We start from the raw sequence: 22,252 nt of genomic DNA on the forward strand, positions 1-22,252 counted from the left end.
TGCTTGTGGGACTCAGTCCTACCTATTATATATGTAAGTTGCAGAACTGGGTCCTAAATGTTTATATTGGAAATTGAGAACTGTCATTGGAGTCAGTGGGTCAAATTCTCTGCTGGCATTTGCTCCACTGAAGTCAATGGAATTATGCCAGCCGAGTATTTTGCCAACAGCTTCATATGAGGCAGCAGGACAATGCATGCTTGCATGCCTATTTCTGTCAACTATTACATATGACCAATAGCCCTAAGAAGTTAATTAACAGTTTGTCTGTAGTTGAGCTGGTCAAAAATTTTCCAGTGGAAGTTTTCCAGAAAATGCTGATTTGACTAAATCAAAACATTCTGTCAAAATTGTCTATGGGAAATAAAACATTTGGTTTTGAATTTATTATTTTAACTTTTATTACATAGTTTATAATAATAATAATACCATAGTCAAACGTTTAAACTTTTTTACCTAATTGAAATGAAATATTTAGATAAGGTCAAAACAAAACATTTTTGGAAGGTTTGATTTCATGAAAAATTCTGAGATTTGAACAATTAGGGCAATATATTGCCAGTTAGAGCAGGCAAAATTCCTTCCTGACTGGCATGGTGCAAAGCCTACCCCTGGCTCTGCTAGTATGTGGGAGACCGGGATCAAGGCCCTGTCTCCTCCATACCCTCCTTAAGGTTATACATGCTCCTAGAGGTACAGGCCTTCTACTCCCTTTAGTGCTTGGAAACCAATTGTGTCTGGTTCTTATATGATTAACACCAAGAGTGGGAGTTCTCCAGGCATGACTCCCAGTGCCCTCCATGCCCTATTTATTTCTGGCCTTTAATTTGGGTAATTTGTTTGTGTTTACAATAAGTTACAAACTGATTAATCACAGAATTATTAAAATGTAGGGCTAAAAGAGATCCCTTCTTGTTCATTCGCTGCACTGAGGCTGGACCAAATTAATCTAGAATCAAGACCATCCCTGACAGGTGTTTGTCCAACCTGTTCTTAAAAACATCCAATGACAGAGATTCTACAACCACCCTTGGAAACCTGTTCCAAAACTTAACTTCCTTTATAGTTAGAAAGTTTTAACCAAGCACTTGTCCCAATTGTGCTCTTAAATGCACATGGAACCTATAGTGCTGTGCACAACTAAAGGCAGATTTTGGCTTTATAATGAAAATACACTGACATGTATATCAAACAGGTTAAAAAAGCTAATGGTATATACAGCCTGAGGGTCATAATCTATTTTAAATTGTTTTCCAAATCTCTCTCTGGTGTTACTGAGCCACCTTTAATGGAGTCAGGAAATGGCCCTTAGAAAGCACATTTGTGAATGTGTCCCATAAAGGGTCTACATTTCAGAGAAATAGAATGATTGATATTATGGCAGCACCATTAGACCCTAATCAGGACCAGCATATCTATTGTGCTAGAAACTGTACAAAAATAGAGGAAGACATTGTCTCAAAGATCGTAGAATCCACGAAACACAAGATACCACAAGTGAGTGTAACAAAACAATCAGGAGGAGTGGTGGAAGGGGAAGGATGGAAACAGTAATATGATCCTGCATTCATATAGACCAGGGGTTCTCAAACTGGGGATCGGGACCCCTCAAGGGGGGTCACGAGCTGTCAACCTCCACCCCAAAACCCACTTTGCCTCCAGCATTTATAAAAGTGACAGTTAGAGCTACAGAGGCCATGGTTACTGAGATCAACAGATGTGAGTGCCAGAAGGTGGCCTGCGGCTGTGAAGATCTCTCTGCCCATGACAGGGGATGGTTTACTTCCCAAAGCTTCCTGCTCCCTTACGTTGGTAGTTCTGGCTAGTGCTGCTCATGGACTGTAGGCGTTAAATAATTAAACATTCAACTATGTGGTCAAAGGCCTCAATATTTTTTTCAGGCTATTCGGATAAATTCTATCCAACCTTCATAAGTCTATGCAGCACTCCCAAAAAAAGCCTGAGAGAGTAGACAAGCCACATGTCCTGATGGTCGAATCCAAGCTTTGTCACACCAAGGATGGGTATGAGTTCCAGAGCCAGGCGCAAGAGTGCTTTGGCACCCATTCCAGCCCATTTAAAACAGGAGAATGGTTTAATTCAATACAGTAGTTCTCAAATTCTTTTATGGTGAGTATCACTTCTTAACAGAGAGCCTTTTCCTGGGCCATCTTCCCTCCTACCCTGACAGTGTAGTCACTTTACTCCTATTCATAATGGCTACTTCCTCTCCCATTGGCAACTGGATAATATCCCTGGGCCAAATACAGATATTGCTTGGTTGGAAAGTATTTAATGTATTTTTTAGCTGTATGTTAATGTGATAGAGCAGAGGCCGGGGGAAAGGAGGCAGCTCAACTAATTCCCCATGGGCCTCAGTTCAGAAACCACTGCTGGAGTGCCTTAGCTTATCATAGTTGTCATGATACCACAGTACAAGATACTATAGCTAAAATTAAATATATTTGGAGACTTGAAGTTAGTCTTTAAAGGCACTTAAATAAGTGGCCTGAGTTTAAAAAGTGCCAAGCATTTGCAATTCCCAATAGGAGCTGCTGGATGCTCTGCACTTATTCCTACCCCAAGTAAATGACCTCATTTTAAAAGCACCTAAGGGAGTTTGGTGCACAAGCCCCGCTGATTTTCAGTGAGATTTTCAGCTCCTAATTCCCTTATGTGCTTTTGAAAATCCTACCCATAGGCATCTAAATAACCAAAAGTTAGGCTCACATTTTTGTAATTGTTCTATGTTTATGTAGCTTCAACACAAACTGTATAAGGCTTTATAGGTCAAATGCAAACCTTAAGCATAATTCAGACATCAACTGAGAACAAGTGCAGATCACAAAGCACAGGTGTTCCATACTCTTTGTGTGAAACATTGCTTAACAAACAGCCAGCCAAATCCTGCAACAGCTGCAATTTCTGAATGATTTTCAAGAGTAGCACATCCCAGTAATCCAGCCTCAAAGTGGCAAAAGGCAAGGTTCACTATCAAGGATGGCATGCAAAATAAGAGGTCATAACCTCCTTGCCAAGCACAAATGATAAAGAGCACTCTTGGGAACAGCTGCACACTGTGTATCCAAAAGCAGCAGGAAATCTAACAAGACCCGCAGGGAGTGAACCTGAATAGCAAACGGTGGATGTATCCCTTCAATCGAGGGAGCAAATGTAATCTCTGCCCTTTGTTTATTTGCTTCCCTCAATCTAAAGCATTTTTCAGTCTTATCTGGTTATGTACAAATCCCCACAACCTGCCTGTGGGGTAAGAATTACTATTCCCTGAACAGCTAAAACACAGGACCTGATTCTGATCTCACTTACACCTGCTTCCAATTACTTCTCATTTGGCCCCTATTACCATAATATCTGAGCACCTCACAATCTTTAGTGCATTTCTCCTCACAACACTCCTGTGTGGGAGGGGTGAACTATCATCCCCATTTTACAAGTGGGGAACTGAGGCAGAGAAAGATTGAGTTACTTGTCAAGGTTATGCCAGGAGTCTGTAGCAGAGCAAGGACTTGAACCCCAGATTCCCAAGTATCCTAGGCACTGGACCATCCTTCTTCTCTGTCTCCACTTCAAAGGAGTTATTCCTGAATTACACACGTATAACTAAAAAAACAAGGAGTACTTGTGGCACCTTAGAGACTAACAAATTTATTTGGGCATAAGTTTTCATGGGCTAAAACCCACTTCATCAGATGCATGCAGTGGAAAATACAGTAGGAAGATATATATACACAGAGAACATGAAAAAATGGGTGTTACCATACCAACTCTGACAATACAGACTAACACGGCTCCCACTCTGAAACCTGACACGTATAACTGAGAGCAGAATCAGAACCACTGTGATAGAAGAGACATGTCACAGCTAGCATTAAAGCCCTAGAGATGGAATCATGCTGCGGGAAGAGGAGGTCATCCCCAGGGCCGGCCTTAGGAAGTGCGGGGCCCAATTCGAACAGTTTCGGTGGGGCCCCAGCAGGGATGACTTTAAAAAAAATGTTAAAAAAACAAGTGGGGCTTGTACTCACCAGGCAGTGCTCTGAGTCTTCAGCAGAGGGTCCTTCACTCGCTCCAGGTCTTAGGCGGCACTGAAGGACCCGGCATCAAAGTGCTACCAAAGACCCAGAGCAAGCGAAGGACCCGCCGCCAAAGTGCTGCTGGAAACCCGGAGCACTGCCAGGTGAGTAAAAATTAAAAAAGGCGCCTCTAGCCAGGGAAGGGATTCTCACTGGGCGTGGGGCCCTCTTAGGCGCGGGGCGCAATTCAGGGGAATTGGTGGAATAGGCCTAAAGCCGGCCCTGGTCATCCTGACTCTAAGCATTGTTACTAGAGAGATTGTATGTGTGGACGGGAGAAGAAGCATAATGTGTAGAGAAACTCCAGGGGAGACGTGCTCACCTACAGCTGCTGCTCCACATGTGGAATCCAGCTGAGCATGTGCTCCTTCTAGCATAGCTCTGAAGATGTGATCTGGTGCACAGGGTGAGCAAGGACATGGCTGGGCCATCACTCGACCCAGAAATGCCCCACTGAGTCACTGAGTGATGCCAAGCAGAGCTAGTTCAGTGTTCCCTGGAGCACAGGTAGAGCAGACTGCCAAATCATGGCTGTCTCCTGAACATAAATCCTGTGGGTGGGAACTCCCATTTCCCAGCCATAATCTGGTCTTTCTTTCATTCAGTGTGAATTTCATTGGCTTATCTACTGAATGTGTTATTTACTTTTAAACGATACATAAAAGGACAGGCTGAGAAGTACAGCTGCATGGATCTCAAGAGTTTTAACCTAAAGGAATCTGTACAAGCTCCCCCTCCCCTCCGCCCCCCAGTTTCACTTTCTGTGGCTTCATACTCCTTGAATTTCACTTTGAGCTTCAGGTTTAAATGAGACCAAAACCTCAGTGTGGAAGTCAGCTGAAACCACTGAGTTTTGCTTCGTTTCATAAGAAACCACTGGATCTGCATGGTTTTCACCATGCATGAACTGACTCAGATTCACTGGAAACTCAACTCAACAATACTCAGAGCCAGACAAGTTTCACCTGGTTTTGAAAAAATGGGTGTTGCCATACCAACTCTAACAATACAGACTAACACGGCTACCACTCTGAAACCTGACATGTATAACTGAGAGCAGAATCAGGACCACTGTGGTGGAAAAGACATGTCACAGTTGGCATTAAAGCCCTCGAGATGGAATCATGCTGCGGGAAGAGGTCATTCTCCTCTTCATATGAAGAGTTTTTCACAATTCAAGTGAAAACCTCAAATACTCTGACTCCAGCTAGTAGATTCAACCTTGGCCACCTGATGATATTTGCAATAGCTTTGACTTTGAGCTTTCCGGGGTGGGAACTTTCCAACTAGAATTAGGCAGCACCGTGTGGATGGGAAGATGGGAGCAGAGTTAAGTAGGGGTATTAACAGAGATTTCAGAATGAAGGAATGTGGTAAAATGCAAGAACCCAGTGTAGACCAGCCTTTGAGGAGAAGAGCAAACAAAGCAAAGCATATCCAGCATAAGATACCTGAGTGCCAAACAAAAGAGACAATTAGGTGAATAGACTCAGATATCCTTGTGATGGACTGAAAATACAGCCATGGGTTGATCTGAACGCTCTAGGTAGATATGCATAATTTGGTCTGTTAGTTTCTTTGTCCCCACGTCCTTTTAGGTGGCTATGAAGTTGTCTGCTTGTTTGAACTATTGCATTACTATTTTTTCTCTACTCTCTAAACATCAAGGTCAACCCACGGCCAAGCCTAGATGGCTGGTCTATAAGATGTAAATTTACTTTGGCTGGAAAGAATACTTGTGGCTGGGTCATGTGATATTGCCCTTTCCTTTTATTTGGAATCTTTGGGGATTAAAAGAGTAATGGCCTCGAAAAACCACACAATACTCTGCAAATTAGTCCTTCTGTCAGTCAGTCAATCTCTTCTCAAGCCCAGTGTGGAAGGATGCTCTCTGAGAGTAAATGATTGTGAGAAAGACAGCAGTAGGGCAGCAGTTTATAACTCACCAGGGTGAGCCTACAAGGGAAAGCTTAACAGGATGAATCATTTTCATAACAGGATTAAAAGTTAGCTAATTTTTCTATGACGGTTTTCTTCAGTTCACTTTATAATGGAACACACCATGAGACATTTCTGTTCTTATTAGCATCAGTGACTTTTAATCCATTCATGCATCTCTGTATACACATGCCATATGTAAATGACAGCATGAATGAGTTAAAATTATATGCACATTATGTCTGAATATATGTATTTCTGGGTGGGTGTATTAAGGTTTATGGGAAGAAAGGCAGATCCAAATCCACAAACTGTTTATATGAGGACAAGCTGAACAACTGTGGTCAAATAAAGTATAAAGAAAATATCACAGCTAGAAATCATTTCTGAGAAATAAATCTTGGAATTGGAAGAAAGTTTAACTTTTAATGTTTTGGCTTTATAGAATAGCACTATAATATGGAAAATTTCAACACAATAATAAAACTGCTTCTTCACAACAGGGATAGAATTTACTGATCTGCATCTTTTGGATTCAGATTGACTTTGTCTCTCCAAATATGTTTTCTCACCCTCATATGACTCTCTGTTGTAAGTATTATGCCAGTGGAAGAAAAAAAAAGCAGAACTTGAATCAGAGTTCAGATTATGGATACTGAGTAATGGTAATTAAACCTCTCTAGACTCAGTTACTTCCAGCTACGAAAAAAATGTTTCAAGTGTCAGTCAAACCTTTTGCAATTGTCTACAGAAATAATGACAAAAGCCCAAACTTTCAAACTTGGGTGACTAAAGTTAGATGGCTAAATATGGATTAGGAATCTAATCAGGTGCTGAGCACTGACTTCACAGATTTGTCCCCAGGTTTTGGAAGAAAGAAATCATCCCCCAAATCCCTAGCTACTAGTCATAGCCAGCCAGCCACAACAGCTACAAAAATTGTTCAATAATATTCATCAATACACATGGAGCTCTCGTCCATTATAATACTTTCCCTTGAAAACAAACTCCTAGCCTGCTACCATACCACTGCTTCATGAGGAAAGGAGAAGTAATGATGGGTGAACTTCCAAAGATCTAGGGCCAAAATTGTGGTTTCTGTATGCACTAGAAGTGTGATATAATATGTGAATCGTGCCAACTGGTTTGTTTCCAAAATAGATCTTCTCTATCATCTAAATCATATTCTGTGCAGGAATTAAGTATGATGCCATGATCCTAGCAAACTGCTGCTAGGTGTTTCTCCCATCTCACAAATTATATTTTGTACTAATGCACAATAGAAAGGAAAGAGCAGTGTTTCTGATCTGGCTATAGCTGTAGAAACATGTTAGGTGTAAGGGGCTGGGGTGGTCCTTCCGCTGGCATCACTGAGTTTCTATCTGACTGTCAGTGAACTGAAGCAGGCAACATTGACACACTATTTCTGTCACTGGGCAGAGTCAGTCTTCAGTTAATCAGGACCACACAGGGCACTGAAATAAAATACCAGAGTCCCTATTGCCTTGGAATGAAAGACTATCTTTGTCTCCTGGCAGGAGCTCTCATCATCTGTAGCTAGGTTCTTGTGTTTGGAAAAAAGAAAAACCACAGATTGGGCAGGGTAGAGAAAAAGATTGCCACTTATCACACCCATTTCCTGCATGTCAGCACCATTGTTCTACCTGCACATAATCAGTTAATTCAGTAGTGACTCATTTGTACATGCTGATTTACATATCGTAGAATCATAGACTATCAGGGTTGGAAGGTACCTCAGGAGGTCATCTAGTCCAACCCCCTGCTCAAAGCAGAACCAATCCCCAACTAAATATGTGGCCGTAGAGCAGGCATGACTTTGAGTTTCACACTGGTCTAGCTGGATGTCACCAAAGCCCAAAATATAAGTTCCTTGGACACAGTTGGAGAGACTTTTCCCAATCTCACGGATTTTTGGTAAGCAATTGTTCTATGAAAGCCTTTAAAGATACCAGGGCCATGCCATAGGAATCTCAGTGCATCACTGGTTACATCTCACGATGGCCTCTGCCCTATTCTGTGTACTTATGATTGTGCTAATGATATTTCAAGCAGGAATATGTCTTTCCCAATCAGTTACACGTTCATGAACAGTTAATAAATGATTCTATAGAGACCTTTCAACTAAATAACGTGTAGCTACATAAAAACAAAATTATTTTAAAGAAAAAGTTAAATGAAAATCTCCTGGGAAAATCACCAGCTGATAATACATCGGAATCCAAATCTCACTTTGAATCAGAGATGTAAATTCATCTGTTGAAGCAGCTGAGATTTCCTAATGGAAAGTGCTTGGGCAAAATGAGTATCATGTGTCACATAAGATACTGTGCCGCTGAAATGTATCCTGTAAATATTGACTCTATATGAAATAAAGTGTATTTTGAAATGCAAAGTGGGTGAGCCATTAGGCTGTGCAGGGCAATGTTATGTTGTACAATGTAAAATCATTTCTATCAGAGTAAAATGCCATTTGACATTCTAAGCAAAGGTAACAAAGTGGTATTTGGAACAAAAGTAGGAAACAAATCCCTCTCTCCTATTACTCAAATTGCCTTAGGGTTAACAGGCATATCTTTTTTGTCACTAATTACTTTAGACAGTTTAGCACATCTTTAGCCATAATATTATAATGGGTAAGTCATTGATCTAGCCAGCAGAGAAAGAGATTAAAATATTTAACACCTGCTACTTATTAACGGCTGGAATTTTACCAACATAATAATCCTTATTTGCAGTGTTGTAGCCGTTTTGGTCCCAGACTTGAGGAACAAAAATAAAATCCTAGTCTCTCTTTTCTACAAATGGAGGAATGGGAGAAATGAGGAACCATATTGGAAACTTACATTCTACACTGAGTGTATATTATAACCACACACACAACTACATTAAATGAACATTATTAAAGTCACAAAATCAAGTTCTCAAAAGTTAGGAAACACCAGAATTAAAGTTGCCTGTAAAACCTTAATTTGGCCTTTTTGCGCATATGCATTATGACACAGCCTTTAATTACATGATCATTTATTATTTTTTCCACAGGACCCCTGCCTCATTTAATGCATAAAACAGACCGTGTTCACTTAATGAGCAGCTATTAAATATTTTGTTTTCTCCTCATTGTTCAATGAGTGGCCCCAGTCCTTATTTATTCTGCATTATTCAAACGCTGGTCTGTAGAAGGTATTATCATCTTCCTCATGGCCTTTTCTGTGGTGTTCATCACTACAGTGTCTAAATGCTTCACAAACATCCATTTATTTTCACAATCCTCCCATGAAATGAGAGGGTATTATCCCCATTTTACAGATGGGGAACTGAGGCACAGAGAGATCAAGGCAAACCAAAAGTCCACTAATTTTGGGTGCCTGACTTTTCAAAGTATGTAGCATTATATAGCTCTTCACATGTTCAAATCACTGCTCCCATTGACTTCACCTGAGACTGAGAGTGTTCAGCACTTTCAAATCAGCTCCAGCATCTCAAGTCACGCACTGACAAAATGAGAGAAACACAATTAATGATAACCCAGCAACCTTAATTTTGGCTTTTCCTAACTTCTGAGTGCTTGACTTTGCAACCTTAATAATGCTTTTTTAACGTAGACACAAAACTAATTTCCGAGGTTTTTAAAAAAGAAAATTGAAAAAACCAGCAATTCCAGCATTATGTGGTGTATTATTGACACCCATATAGCTCATCAGCAAAGTTGGAACCTTTAGCTCCACCATACTCTCTTAGGGACTGTCTAAGATGAGGAGAATGGGCAAGGGCTGAGAAGCCAGGGGTGGGGAAAGAGGTAAGACTGGGACAGGGATTGGAGGGGAAGGCGCAGGGGCAGAAAAGTCTGTTCCCATGAGAGCTAACATTTGTCTAGAGCCTGGAATGGAATTCTAGATTGTCGAGTCTCACTATTCCACTGCTGTTTTCAGCAAAGTGTCTCATCCCCCTGTAGCGCTGGTCCATATACAGGATGGCAACCTACTATTGCTATCAGTTACTCCATTAGCTCAAGAGGCAGCTGGGCCAGGAGGTCCCATTTCCACGAAGAGGCAACAGACAAAGAAGTACCCAAGAAGTGTGCCTGGGAGGACCAGGGGAGAGACAGTGCTCCAGCTTACTGGAAGCTTAAGAGCGCACATGGGCTCAGTGGTAGGACCCAAACACAGTAGCTGAATGCCCAACTGCAGGAGCTCTACCAGGACTGTGCCACTTGCGTTCCATTCCTGGCTTTGTCATTGGCTTACTGTGTGACCATGAGAAAGTCATTTCAGTTTTCCATGCCTCCATTTCCCCATTTGTAAAAGAGAGCTAACACTATTTTACCCATCTTTGTAAAGTGCTTTGAGATTTATGCCTGGACATTTCTATATATATACCAAGTATTATTCTAACTAGCCCTGCACAAAGAGGTGCCTCTTAATTGGACACTTTTCAGGCACTAAGGGTCAGATCTTGGGCATGCAAGGCTCGTGATGTTATATTTGTGCTCTACAAGAGATCCAGGAAGCCCAAGGGACTCCACAATCCACCATTCACAATAGAAGAGAAGTCATTTGTAACCATCTGTTGCAAAGGCAATTGTGAACAGACCAGGGCACAACAGGGGTGTGAGAAGTGGATTCATGCTCAGTGAAGATCTATGAGGCCATAAGCCCATGATCGTTAAGGGGAGGGGGTGTGGGAACCAAACAGGAGGTGACATCCATTCTCTTCCCTATACAGACAGGATTTGCCCTAAAGTTTGACAGTGCAAGAAGTCTGTTACAGAACAATGAATAGGACATAGTCTCTTAAATCCACAGGTCTCTTTAATGCCAGTTCAGTGCCTTAGCCTCAAGAACATCCTTCCTTCACAGGAAGGAGGGGTCAGGAACAAAAAGATCTATTAGAGGAGACCATTTTCTTTCTTTTATGCTCCCCTTTTAAAGTTGTTTTTCAATATTGCACAGGGATTGGTTCAAGAGAGCAGCAGGGACAGATTTTGACTAGAACTCAACTAATCCAACAATGTTCAATTTATACAAAACTATGTAGCAAATAATGTTAATATTCAACCTATTCAGAAGAACCCATTTCTTATCATTGTGATATTTTGGGGACAGATGTCTGCGCTCTAAATATTCACCATGTTCTGGTCCAAATTGACATCATCACAGACACTAGACCGAAATACTTGAGACATGATGCCATGTAACACTTAGTGATAAGACATAATACAACGTAAGAGTGGGGCCAAGGACAGTTGAAGTAGATGATAGGCTGACCTACCATCCATTTTCACAGACTAGTTGATGCCCCTCCTCAGCTAACATTTCTTGGACAGTGCGAGAAGTTTCTACAAATAGATCATGGTAGAGATGGCTTACAGAAACGCCAGCCTAATCTAACCCTTAAGGACCACATTGTGATCCCAGACTTATGTAGCCATGTAAGGAGTAAGAGCCTCTTCCCCTGCAGCCTCCTCCAGATCACCTCTCCAGGCGTGAGGGGGACACCAGGCTCCAGTGGACTGATCCTTGCTCTTTTCTCTGCAGATGGGCAAGGAGGAGCCAGAGCTGCAGTTCCAACTCCTCCTCTCTCCCAAGTGTGCTGGCAAGTGCAGGAGAGGGAAAGAAATAGATTGCTATTAGTAAGGCATTGTAGCAGATTGCAAGGTACCCTGCCCCATTCTCCCTGAGAACAAGGTGGGGAGCAGGGTGCGACAGACAATTTTTAGGAATATCCTAAATAAACTTTATTGAATTAGTTTAAGCCATTGGGGTCTATTGTTAAAAATGTAATTGTGCATGTGTTGTGGAATTGTATGGATTTTCATGGCAAGGGTAAACAGAAGAACAACAAGAAGTGATTAGGCAAATTCAGTCAAGTTGTGACATCCCCCAGAAAAGCCCCACCCCCACCCCAGAAACGTGCACATATACTAGTTCAAACTGGATTCTCCAGGGACCAAGAGTCAAAGGCAGAGTTTTTGGATAAACAACCTGGTTTTAAACTGACTCTTGGCCTTCTCCATGATCCAGCAAATTGACAAGACCTCCCTCTCTACATTCCATGGATGGCCCCAAACCTCAGGGTAGGACTAGAAGGACTGGGCCTAGTGAGGCCTTATAAAACTGGTTGCTTGTTCTGAGCTGAAGCTGTGATGACTTTGTGACTACAAAAAAAGCCCCATGGGTGGAGTGTTGAAGGACTTCTCTTGCTAGAGCCCATGTTAGGGGTGGGATGTCCTCTGGTAAGCGTATTAGCATGTGTGTAAATTCCTTTATTGTTTTTCATGTTTTCTCTGCAAGTGTTATTAAGAATAAAGTAAGCTTGCATTGAAAGTGCTGTGCAGTAAATTATAACTGTAGCAATTACATGTGTTAACTATCTAAAAAACAAAACAAAAAACAAGCAGGTGTCTTTGGGCAACCTGTCTAGTACTGGAAATAACACACTGAAGACAAAGAACTGTGCACCTGGAAATACCCCAGTCAGAAGGGAAAAAAACATGAGTCTCCACCCAAAAAGGCAACAGCTAAGAAGCTAAAAGCCTGAAAATAAGTGCCCTTGCTAAACCACCGAGGAAAGTACAGGTGCAGTTGCCCTGAAATGACCTTATGTGTCAAAATTACTTCCCTAGCCTTCACCTGGGGTAGAAAAGCTATACATTTCCCTTTGCATAGTCTAGCCTGTAATATGTCTCTGGCTGAGAGCTCACCTGTAAAGCAGGCAGCATGTTAGCACTGGGATATCAATTCAGTTCTCAGCTGCTTTGATCACTAGCTAATTTAGGGCCCAAATCAAAGCCTTGCTCTGGCAAGTAGCTTTTACTGTGCAGAATAGAGATTACTTACATGGAGCTAGACTGTAGGGGGCAGGTGTAGAACTCAGGGAAGGACTGCACCTTAGGTGATACTGCCCTTCCCCATACTCCCTGGCATGCTGGGGGTAGCTAGTGGACTCTCCCTGTGGGGCTCCCTTCTCCACCACAAGTCAGCTGCACAATGCATGAGAAGGGACACAGTCAAGGGGTTCTTCCTGACAGCTTTGTAGAGAATTTGCAACCTGGAGCTGAATGGAGGGAACAGTCCTTGTGCTCCCTATCACTTGTGTGGGGTATATAGCGTGTGTGGGAGAAAGGCTCCTTGGACAGCCCCCTGCACATTCATGCCAGGTCCAGGGATGTGTAATCTATGATCAGTAAGTGTTTCCCGGATTGGGACCTTACCATCTTACTTCTACTTACTACAAAAATATACTTGCTTGGTAAATGGTGTCTTGTTCGTGAAGGATGGTAGCTGCTTGATAAGATAAAACGATTTATCTGTCATTGGGAATATGGAGAAACTATCCCTTCATCCATTTCATTTCATTATATTTATATACAGCATTGTATTAAAATGCTGATCTGGTAGGAATAAAGTGTGGGTATCTCATCAATTCATAAATCCAAACCTAATAGTTTCTACCGTGAGAAAGCAACCCAAACTCAGCTACTAGAAACACAGTTCTGATGCAAATGACACATTAAATACACCAGAGATAATGAATGTGACAAGAAAACATAGTGCTTCCTGCAATTGAAACATTTGGATTTAAACCAGAAGGTTAAAATTACCTGTGCATGTAGTTCAAACATACACTCCAGTTTCAGTTTAAAGTTAACCTGCACGCTTATTGCTATGGCAAAGATTATACTGATACTAGAATGCTATCTGTTAAATGAGAACAGCAGCAATGGCAGAGGTATAGTTAGAAACCTACATGCTTGTCTTACAATTTCATACTTTGGACTAACATTTAGGTTATTAGCCTCACCTGTGCTGAGAATTTTTAAGAAAATCCAGAAGCCATATTTAAATTTATAGTGTGAGTGCCAATAAGTTAGTAGCAGTTTTTGACCCTATAATTTGCCTAGTAAGCTCTTACTAACAAAAGTCATCCTTAAATAAATAAATAAATAAATAAATAAGACATAAATAAATAGAAGCTCATGGTTTCAAATAGTTTTGTCTTCTGATCTGAATTTCTGTATCTCAATAGTCCATAACATGGACTGGTGCCTTTAGATATTTTAGAAATAAACAAATGACCATGTAAATGTACTTAAAATGTAGTTTACTGTGGATGCTCTCTAAAGTTTACTATCTTAAAAATTCACACCAAATATTTACCATAGGCCCAGTCCTACCACTCTTACTCCTATTGAGTGGAACCATGTTTGATTTCAGGTTGGAACTATTTGTAGAGTAAGATACTAGAGGAGAGCAGAATCAGGCCCTATCTAAGCATATGGAGGCATGACATTCACAGAGCACAATCCAGCAAAGACTTATGCACATGAGTAATTTCAAGCATGTGAGTGGTTCCAGGCTTGAAATTAAACATGTGCATTGCAGGATAAGGGCCATAGACTATTCATTTAACTCCTATATACTCCTATACTCATATAACCTATATACTCCAATGCTCATATACTCCTATATACTGAAAAGGATCCTTTTGTTCCAGTAAGTAGACCACTCCCTCCCTTCAACAATCAAACAACCACCTCAACTTTTTTCCAGCTTTCTAAATATAGATATATAATTGCTTGGAGCTGTTATATTTGGTGATGCAAAGAACACACATCTGCAAACATTAAAACATTGGAGTCTAATGGGCCAGTGAAAGTTTTTTTTAAAAAACCCCAAGTGCTTTTTCATTTTTAAAAAGTTCACATGTAAAGAAAAGGGAACTTGCACATTAAATATACAGTAAAAATCCAATATTTTAAGAAATCAATAAACTCACAGAATAAGTGTAAGGCCCATTCCTACTATTTGTACTTGGGCAAAACTCCATTAAATTTCTCAACTTTAAAGGGAGTTTTGCAGGATCAGGTCCTAATTCAGGGTCAAAACCTCATCCTGAATTCACCAGTTATTCCTAGGTAATGCATTTTATATACTCTTTCAGGGGGCTGTAAAATAGTAGGTTATTTTATGTAACATATGAGCTGCAACATTGAAACACAACAGGGTTAGCTAAGGACAGCGTTTCAGTTTTAATTTCCTGGCATCTATGGGTCTGACAATATTCTAACAGCTTTTTTCATATGTGAGTAGACCACAGTGCTGTGTTCAAAGCCAAGAAAACTGTTTCTTATCTTTTTTTTTAAATAGACAAAGTTTCTACATGCAATGGTACAGATTGTAAAGAATCTTGAGTTATGTGCTAAGAGTAGAGATGCCAGCTTAGATCTGTGAGTTTAACTTTCAATAGGTATCAGAATAGACTTTTTGTTGTAAAGTACCTTGGCTTCTTGACTCCCAGCTGTAACAAATCTTTGTTTCTTTCTCTTCCTTGATAAAAAGGAGATTATCTACTGTAGAGCACCTATTATTTTACCTTTTCATCCACTGTAAACCCTGTTTTCATGCTTGTTGTCTCTTTCTATGCGGTAGTAGCTTGTGCTAAATGCTGACCTTTACTTTGTTGCCAGAGTAAAAGTAGACCATTTTACAACTTCAAAGAACAAGCCTAGTCAGCACAGGACTTATCAACTTTTAAAAGCCAGCTGGCATGAATGCTTACCTGTATACAGTAACATCTGACTCCCACTGAACTACAGCTTGGATATCCTGCCATCGAAATGCGTCATTTCTAAGGACCCAATCCGGCCATGTGAGAACACCCATTAACTTTACTGATGCTCAGCGCCTTGCAGGATTGGGCACAGAGTCAGTGACATTTGATTAGATGGAAAAGGGGTTATCAATCTTTTGCTTAAGCTATGTCTACACTTGGAACTAGGGGTGTGATTCCCAGCTCATGCAGACATACTCAAGCTAGCTCTCATCATGCTAGTACGCTAAAAATAGTAATGTTGCTGCAGTAGCACAGGCAGCTGTGAACCGTGGCACAAGCTAGGCTCTCTGAGTATGGACTCCCAGGGTTCAGATGGGTGTGTACTCGGGGCAGCTTGCCCATGCTGCCACTGCCCATGCTCCTGCAGCTATGCTGCTATTTTTAGTGCTCTAGCTCATTGAGAGCTAGCAGGAATATGTCTGCACAAGCTGGGAATCACACCCCTAGCTTGTAGTGTAGATGTAGCCTTACTGTCAAAGGGAATATAAACAATCTGAACTGAATTGTGAACCACTGACTGTAGTTGTAGCTGCGTGAGTGTACCTGAGGGCGGAATTTTGCTCTGTGAGGCAGAAGTTAGATGGCTGGTAGCAGATTCAAGCTATGATTATACAGTGCTCTTTGCCAGTGCTAACAGACCATATATCTAGTGGCTTGTGACCTGTAAGAACATCACCTTAAAAGCCTTATTTAGATCTCAGGCTGAATCATAGCTTGCGATAGCAAAATGGGATTCTTGTCAAAGGTGTGTCTGCCGCTTTCTGACCTTGAATTAGAATGGGATTTAAAAAAAAAAAGAGCTTCTGCTTTGTATTAAAATATAACTGAGTGTTCTATAATAATGTGTGAATCACTCTTGCCATGCTCTGTTTTTTAAAATGTGTTTACTTGGTGCAGGGGAAGTAAGTGACTGACACAGTCAAGTTCTGTGCAAGTTGAACTAGTGGAAGTTGTGAATCCAGCCCAGAGACAGGATTGTGGAATTCTGCTGACAGAATTCTGCACACTTAGGACCATAGGGTTAGAGGGCCCAAAAGTCCCTACCATCTGATTGACTGTTTAATGACCCATGTGAAATGAACTACCTCAGTCCAGTTCCTAGGGGATGCAGCCCAAGTTCTATTCTTCTTTCCACTGGTGGAGCTCCAGTGAGAATACATTTGGCTGCTTATCTATTACAAAAAATCATAACTGACACTAATTAGCAGACTTGGCAGTCCCAGAACAGAGGCCAAGAGGCATGGAGATGGAACTATCCTCTCTCCCCCTTTACACTGAGATGTCTATGGCAGAGCAAGCCTGGAGTGGTATTAGTTTTCTCCCTGAGCTCCACAGGGCTAGTTGTGTAGATGGCATGTACTCCGTCCCCCAGTTTGCCTTGCCATTGCTCCCTGGGTCCATCTATTGTCTACCTTCCCCATACAGATCAACACATGTACGGAGTGCCTCCAACGGAGTCCAGGCATAAGGCAAGGGGGATGTTTCTATGCAGGCAGCTGAACATCCTTTCCACATGAAAGTATGGTTTGATCCTGCAGAGAAGATACCTCTGTGCATTGATTTGGGTGCGGGGTGAAGAGATCTGGGGGAGACTGAGCCCATTACCAATAATATAAGTTCCCGTGTTGATCCCATTGAAGCAAACTTCAAATCTCCTATTCACTTAAATGGGACCAGGGATTAGCCCACCTTTTTACCTCTACCATATTGCATCCTTCATTCAAGGATTTCCGTTCACAGGACAGACTTTAATTAGCTAGGCTTTGCAGTACCCTCCTTACCCACCCTTGTTAAATACTACTGATTATGTTAACTTCCAGTCCTTATTGTTAAATATTACCAGCTACAACAGAAACATTTAGGAGCACACAGAGTAGGTCCACACGGCAGCTGGAAGTGGGTTTCCCAACCCAGGTGCACAGACTCATGCCAGCTCCACTCAAGCTACTGCACTAAAAATAGTAATGTGAATGCTGCAGCACTGGCGGTGGCTTGGGCTAGCCACCCAAGTCTAAGCCCACCCAACCCCCAGGGTCCAAACTCTGGTGGCTAGCTGGAGGAGCCATCACCCATGCTGCAGCATCCAATCTGCTACTTTAAGCGCACTCCCAGCTACAGCATAGATATACCCACAGCTATGAAACAAAATGTTCAAGACTTTACTATTTATACTCCTACACCATCATGACTTATCAACTCTCCCTCGCAGCCCTGAGGTTAGTTCTGAGATACCTATCTTTGCCCTGTGCTAGGACAGATGTCTCATGTCTGTATGGTCCGCCATTATATTCATTTTATTTCCATGAAATTCAAACTATAAAAGTTTGCCTACTGCCTCCCCATAAAAGAAGCAGGAGACAAAGAAGAGTGGTCAGGCTGGGAAGTCAAAGCTCCTGTTTGGAGCCAGCATCATTTAACAATGATTACTTTTCAGCCCCTCATCCAGCAAAAATGATATGGCAATGGGTTAGGGTAAGAAAGTGATTACACTAACTCCCTTTCAAGCTGAGTACCAGTGCTGTGACTTGATATGGTTTTTATCAGAGGCTGAAATGCTGCATTACCAAGTAAGCAGTAAATTATGTCTAAAACAATTATACTACCCCAAGCAGAGATCATGAGCAGAAAATGAATGGAGCTGGGGGTGGAGGAGGCAGACACTGCTTATGCATTTTGATTAGATAGCTAGTTATCATCCTCTGAGAAAAGAACAGCCAGCAATTCATGAAGATAGTGTGTGCCACATTGACCATCATATCTTACAGTGTTGTATCTTTATTTTTAAAGGTGAGGTGAACAGAACAACACATTTATATTGAAAAGAGCTTATATTAGTGTTTCTACAGTTTGCAGCAAAGAGTATCAAAGTAAAATGATGCCTACAGTAAGGGCAGATGAGCAGTTTATATTACACTATGTTATTATACACAAAGAGCTAAATGTAAGCTTCCAGCCTATTTTGTTCTCAGTTACACTTCTGTTCAAATTCTGTTCTCAGTTACACTTCTGTAAATCGGGAGTAAGTCCAGTGACATCTTCAAAAGTGGGCTTGCTCCCAACTTATGGCAAATATTGGTATTATTAACCTCTTTAATGCTTTTAAGATCTTACAACTAAAAGATGTACGTTGGCTAGAAAATAGTAGTCTCATAATCAGTGGGTATGGCCTTGAGAGGAAATCTGATATGACAGGTCCCTGTATCACATGGGCCTGGTTACTCCCATACCTCAAACTGCACTGTGTGACTGAAACAGACAGATGGGCCTACAAATTCAGCCCTGATTGACATTCCTGCAATCCAAGCGAAGTCAATGTGCTTGGATGGATATAACTGAGGGCAGAGTCTGGTTCCTTGAATATAGCTGTAAGCCTGTGTAGAAACTTATAGAACACGCATCTCCACCTGATCAAGCACGCATTTCAAATGCCATTTACAATAGTCTTTAGGTTCTATTACACTCAGTAAAACTTCTTTTCTGAACTTCAATATTATGGTTTTGCTTTTCTTTCTAACTTCAGAATGTACTAAAATGCTTCCTCAGTGGATCTCAGTTTCGCCAGTGGAGACTAACTTGCCAATGGAGGATTGAGGAGGCACCATGGGGAGCTGGCCCTTTAAGAGGGTTTAGAGTTCAATTCAGTCCTGTGACACTCAATTTCTAAGAATAAATTCCATGTTCCTTCTTCCATGAAGATAATTGGGAACTTATTTTTTAGTGAGAGTTGAATGATCAGGACCCATATTAAACTGAAAAAGTCATATACTAACAGAACAAACCCCACTACAAATAGGGCAATATTCACTGTAAGCGAGTGGTGCTGGGGCTCGACCCTCTCCGGGGAGGAGAGGAGCCACGCCGGCCCACTCTGCTCTGGTTGGCCCGGGAAGTTAGCCCGGCAGTCCTTGCGGTACTTGTCCGCCCGGCAGGCGAGGGGCTCAGGCCCTCCGGCAGGGCTGAGCCGTAACAACCATGAGGTGCTGGTTCCTACATCAGGACGGATAACAACACAGAGTCAGTAAGCTCGGGCCTGAGTCAGGGCTGAGCAATGGTAATAGTTTTCAGGCCCAGCCCTTGGTCCAGGTGGGGCAGCAAACGCTGGGTCAATAAGCTCAGGCCTTGGTCAGGGCTGAGCAACAGTAATTGTTCAAGGCCCAGCCCTAGGTCAGGGTGAGCGGCAAACGCTGAGTCGGCAAGCTCAGGCCTTGGGTCAGGACTGAGCAACAGTTACAGTTTAGAGGCCCAGCCCTTGGGCAGGGTGGGGCAGCAAACATTGAGTCAATAAGTTCAGCGATTGGCCTCCTCAGGCCAGGGAGAGGGGGAGTCTGCCACCCCGGAGTGGGGTGGTAGGAGGGACGCAGACCCTCCCACTCCACTGCATCCCAGCCCGGGGCCCTAACAGCGGCTGTCACTCCGCTGGTCAGTCAGTGGGGATCCTGGCCGCAACACACTGACATAGGCTCCAGCAACTCTGCAGCCTGACTGGGATTGGCTGCCCCCGGGCTGCTTCCTTACTCCCCCTCAGGAGCTACCTGGGTCCTAACGTCAGCCTCTGCAGGGTCCAGGAGCATAGGCTCATCATGACCTGGGACTGGGTGGTAGGTCCGGGAGTTCCTCAGGATACTCAGGCCACGGTAACGCCGGTGGCTCCTCCAGGTAGCGAGCGCGGGGAAGCTCCGGCCAGTCTGGCTGGATTCCCTGGGTTGCTGGAGTCTCCCAGTTTCGAGCTCCCAGAGGGACGTCTGTTCTCTCCGGCCCCTGGCGCCTGACTGAGCTCTGAAGGCCGGCTTTTATAGCTCCGGGTCGCCGCCTGACCCTTTGAGGGGCGGGCTCAGAGCTTCGTAGCTCCGCCCACTCTGGCCTCTGCTGGGGCTCGACCCTCTCTGGGGAGGAGGGGAGCCACGCTGGCCCACTACACACACACACCCCTCAAGTCTGGCTCCCGCTCATCGGGGCCAGACCCGTCCATCCCGCCGAGGCGGGACATGAAGTCCGCGTTCGCATAGTCCTTACCGGCCCGATGTTGAATGGTGAACACATAAGGTTGTAAGGCCAGATACCACCACATGAGTCAGGCGTTATTATTCTTCATATTCATCAGCCATTGAAGGGGGGCATGGTCTGTGACCAGCATGAATGGGGCCCCAAGGAGGTAGTAGCATAGGGCGTCACAGGCCCACTTTATAGCCAGTGCTTCCTTTTCAATCACCGCATAGTTCTTCTCCTGCGGAAATAATTTATGGCTGAGGTCCAGCACTGGATGGTCCTCTCCGTCTACTTCTTGGGACAGGACGGCCTCCAGCCCCACCTCTGAGGCATCCATCTGGAGAATGAACCTCCGGTGGAAATCAGGGCTGTATAGCACTGGCTGTTGGCAAAGGCACGTCTGGAAGGTCCGGAAGGCCTCTTCACATTCTGGGGACCATCATATCTGCCGAGGGCTATTCTTGGTCAGCAGTCCAGTTAAGGGTGCGTGATGGAGGCAAACTGGGGGATGAATCGCCGATAGTACCCTACAAGCCCCAGGAACTGCCGGATGTGGCGTTTTGTGGTGGGTGTCGGGCAGGTGGTCAGGGCTTGTACCTTCCCGACAAGGGGCTTCACTCAGCCTCCCCCGATAGTGTACCCCAGATACGTGGTCTCCTGCCATCCAATGCGGCATTTTGGGGGGTTGGCAGTCAGTCCCGCCTGTCGCAGGGACCACAGGACTGCCGCCACTCGCTCTAGGTGGTCTCCCCAGTCGCGGCTATAGATCACGACATCATTCAGATAAGCAGTGGCATACTCTTGATGGGGCAGCAATATGAGGTCCATCAGCCGCTGGAAGGTCGCCGGGGCCCCATGGAGGCTGAAAGGCATTCGTGTAAATTGGTAGAGTCCCGTCAGGGTAGCGAATGCCGTCTTTTCCTTAGAGGTCTCCTCGAGTGGAATTTGCCAGTACCCTTTGCTGAGGTCAAGGGTGGTGATGAACTGGGCCTCCCCGAAGTGGCCCAGCAGCTCATCCACCCGGGGCATGGGGTAGGTATCGAATCGCGAGATGGCATTCACCCGCCGGAAGTCTATACAAAACCAGCAGGTGCCATCGGGCTTGGGCACCAGCACCACCAAGCTATGCCACTCACTCCGAGATGGCTCGATGACTCCTAAGGCCAGCATGGCCTACACCTCTTCTTCTATCTCTTGGCGCATCTGATATGGCAGCGGCCTGGTCATTTCTCGGATTACCTTCCCCGGCTCGGTCTGGATTGAGTGGTAGACCAAGCTCATGTATCCTGGTAGGGCCATGAAGGTTCCTTGGAAAGCTTGTAGGAGACAATTGGCCTGCTTGCGCTGCTCTTCTGTCAGGGTGTCGCCGAGCAGAGGAGCAGTGAGGTCCTCTGCCTGGGGTGCCCAGGGACCCAGCTCCGGTTCAGGCGGGTAAGGGTTAATCAATAGGCCCTCCCGGTCCCACCATGATTTTAAGAGATTTACATGGTATCACTGGGTCTTCTTACGCCGGTCGGGTTGGTGGATTTCGTAGGTGACAGGCCCAACCTTCAGAGCCACCTCGTAGGGTCCCTGCCAATGGGCCAGTAGTTTCGATTCGC

This window comes from Gopherus evgoodei, chromosome 5 (genome assembly GCF_007399415.2).
Source record: "Gopherus evgoodei ecotype Sinaloan lineage chromosome 5, rGopEvg1_v1.p, whole genome shotgun sequence".
Classification (NCBI taxonomy): domain Eukaryota; kingdom Metazoa; phylum Chordata; order Testudines; family Testudinidae; genus Gopherus; species Gopherus evgoodei.